The 3,513-nt window shown below is 38.8% G+C and overlaps 1 long non-coding RNA gene across 3 annotated transcripts; it reads left to right on the top strand.

The window, feature by feature from the left end:
* Positions 1 to 1,796: 1,796 nt before the first annotated feature.
* LOC130521356 (uncharacterized) lies at positions 1,797 to 2,809 on the top strand. Of its 3 annotated transcripts, none has more exons than XR_008949303.1 (3): positions 1,797 to 1,822; positions 2,065 to 2,197; positions 2,625 to 2,809. It is a non-coding gene; the product is annotated as an uncharacterized LOC130521356 (long non-coding RNA). The 3 variants fall into 3 exon arrangements; XR_008949302.1 differs by having other exon boundaries at positions 1,798 to 1,822; positions 2,038 to 2,197; XR_008949301.1 differs by lacking the exon at positions 1,797 to 1,822 and having other exon boundaries at positions 1,921 to 2,197.
* Positions 2,810 to 3,513: the final 704 nt, after the last annotated feature.

Genomic DNA, 3,513 nt, shown 5'->3' with positions numbered 1-3,513 from the left:
CTGCAAACCTGCATCGGTGAAGGAGCTCTGTGCCCCCATGCTGGTCAGTGGCAGAAGTGCCTCCTAATTTTGGGTTGAATGAAACGTCCCCGATATTAATAACACCAATTGTACAAATAATACTTAAAGTCTTCACCACTGAGTGACTCCGAGAAACCTTGTTTGAAATAGCTTTAATTTCATACTTACAGTAAACACATTTGTTATTAATGCTACAAAACCAAAGGTGTCATTGAAAAGACCAAGAAAAAAGGAAGAGAATGAAAAAGGTAATTTCAAACGATTAAAATGAATGAAATTCTATTAAATATGCAGCCTCCTATTTGCAATCAACCAAAATATGCTTCTAAATGAAATATTTGGACTACATTTACTTATTTAACAGGTAATACATATAGAATAAAAACTTTCTTAACAAAAAACCTCTGCACATACAAGAACAAATAAAACAAAAACAGACAAACAAATAAAAAAGTTCTTGGCTGCTATTATTTGAGCTGTGATGATGGTTGTGATGGTGCTGACATGGTCACAGTGCTGTAGGTCACATTGGGATCACCTTCATCACCAAAATCCTGAAGGAAAAAAAAGAAACGAATTGACAACCAAACAAACTCTTTTGTTTGAAATCTTTGGTGGATGATGTTGACTTCAAATCCATCATGGACAAATGTGAAAATAATGAAGGTGGGTCAAAAATCAAAAAAATAACCCTAAATCTTTTAGAAATGTATTCAGTTTATGGACCAAAACCAAGGCTGAACATATTTTAGATATGTGTGAAAGCTTCTGTGAAGGCAAACAAGGACCCGTTATCGTTGTACCTGGGCTCCACCGTGGTGCTCTTGTAGCTGATGGAGGCGTAACAATGTTCTCCTCATTTTGACCTAAAGAGACGAAAATGTGTGACTCAGTTCTACATTAAGAAGTTTCAATGTTCGCACTTCTTTCCTCCTTAAGGGGTCACACTTTATCTCTATTTTCTACACTTTGACAGACTTTTTTTTTCAACTTCTCTTTCTTTGAGAACGTATTTGGGTCGAAAAAAGCTCCCCCAAGAGATCTTTTGTGGTTCAGAGTTGGCTGCTCTTCCTTTTATTTCTGACAAGTTTTTGAAATATTTTTCAAAATATTTCTGGTGCATACAAAAAGTCTGTCCGAACCTTTTTAATGTGTTATTGTGCTATGGAGGAAAAAAGCATCTTCCTCAACTCTTCTGGACTCAAGTGCCCAAACCAAATCAACCAGGCGACAGTGGAACAACAGCATTAAAGAGAGGACAGAGATGAGGGTTGTTATGCTCTTGGTGCTGGTTGGGTTTTAGTGGAACACTTTAGTAAAACGGGAAACATAATGACGCCAAGGCACATTATGATTATGATTATTGTGGACTTGCACATCATTCTACACTGACATTTCATTAACATCATGAAACTTACCAGTGCCTTTTCTCCATTTATATATGAAAACTGTGAGGCAACGATGGTGAGGACAACTAAAGCGGCTGCTGCAAAGAGGTTCCGCCACCACAGACCGGAAGATAATGGAGATATTTGGTTCTCATTCATACAAAACATAATAATTAATGAATCTGGATCTTATCCCCAAACTGGTTACTATGTAGAAAAAGGACTAATGGACTTAAGATTATTAAAGGATTTTCCATTATAAATGTGCATGACTACCCTCTTTAGGCTGTAACCTGCCTATAATCACTATATGAGGAAGACCTCTTCATCATCAGGACAGGACTTTAGACGACTGCATTGGTTTAATGGGAGAAATGGGACGCCCATACAGTCGATGATCTCATCGAATTCAGGTGATTCAAGTGAATCACCACAAACCAACATGTTGTTTTTCTTGTTGTGTTCACCTCTTTATTTTAGCTTGTTCCTCTGGTTGTTCCTGTAGTAATATCCACAACAAACCTTTTAAAATCAGCTTGGATCAGAAATATTTCACTGACAATTTAGTTCTAAGAAAAGTTTTGTGTTATGGTTGATCATGTCTTTGTCGTAACAATGAATCTTACAGCGCTGCAAAGTTTATTTATCCAAACAGCTGCAGGACGTCCAAGCGGGACGTTCCAAGCAGGACGTTCCAAGCGGGACGTCCACCCTACAGGGGTTGAGTGGGGTCGAGGTTACTGATCCATCCTCTCCTGAACTGCTCAGTGAGCCTGACCATCGTCAAGGTAACGCTCAGTCAGATACCGTGGAGATGTAGGATGATCACTGGTCCATTCCATCCATCCATCATCCATCCATCCATCGTCCATCCATCCATCCATCCATCCATCCGTCCATCCATCGTCCACCCATCCATCCATCCATCCATCCATCCACCCACCCACCAGTGTAGCAGCATCATGGTCTCAGGTGCTGGACCAGTCAAGAACAATAGCAGCTGTTGGGTTTATTGAGCACGTAGCTCCTCATCTGCTGCTCGTGCCACAAACACAGCTTCCTTATTAATGCGGCGCCGTTTTAAAGGGAAATTTAAAAAAAGCTTTTAAGATTTACTGCCAGGGAGAATGGTTGCAACACAGACACAAACTACCACCACAGCAGGAACCAGAAAATTAAAAAAGCTAATGTTGTGTTACGGATGTTCTCTTACAGGTACCATCTGCAGAGGTTGTTGCTGGAGTGGTGGTGGTGGCTTCAGAAGAGAAGAGAAGAGACAAACCTGAGTAAACAGAGAAAGCCAACAACAGCAACATTTAAAAACATCATTCAGTGGAGAAAATGTGTCAGACACAAATCAAAAGTCTGGAATTAAACTTGCAACTGCAGCAATGACAAAACATGACTTTGAACAGTTGTGTTTGTGTGTCACGGGGTCCCAAACGACACAGAACATTTTAGAAGCTGTTCCCTCTCTGTTGGTCCAGATCAAAGTCTTTCACCAATCAATTAATTTAGTTGAGAGAGCCAATGTTCCCTCTCAGGTGATGTGGAGAGAAGAAGCTTCCCTGGAGATGTTCCAGGATGCAGATGACTGAAAATAAAATCAGCACAAACCAGAAACTAAAACACAAGTTATTGTTGAGTCGTTACCTTTGCTCTGAGAAATATGGTAGGTTGTTGGTGTTGCTGAGATGGTTCCTGGAAATATTGATGCCGTAGTAGTGATGGTGGCTTCAGAAGAGAAGAGAAGAGAAGAGAAGAGAAGAGAAGAGAAGAGAAGAGAAGAGAAGAGAAGAGAAGAGATTTTTTGGATTTTTACAAAATACTTTAATTCACAAATTTACACAGGGCCACAAAACGCCCTGTTTAGAAAAACCACAGAACAACAATAATAGTAATAATCATAATAATAATCATAACAATAATAGTAATCATAATGACAATAACAATAGTTATAATAGTAATCATAATAACAATAACAATAGTTATAATAGTAATGATACCACCAACCACAATAATAAATAGATAAATAAATAAATAAATAAATACTAAGAACTCAACAATACAATACAATTTATCCCACCAGGGGGTGTGCAAAGTG

This window comes from Takifugu flavidus, unplaced genomic scaffold (genome assembly GCF_003711565.1).
Source record: "Takifugu flavidus isolate HTHZ2018 unplaced genomic scaffold, ASM371156v2 ctg907, whole genome shotgun sequence".
NCBI lineage: Eukaryota > Metazoa > Chordata > Actinopteri > Tetraodontiformes > Tetraodontidae > Takifugu > Takifugu flavidus.
This window is presented reverse-complemented; position numbering and strand designations above follow the sequence as displayed.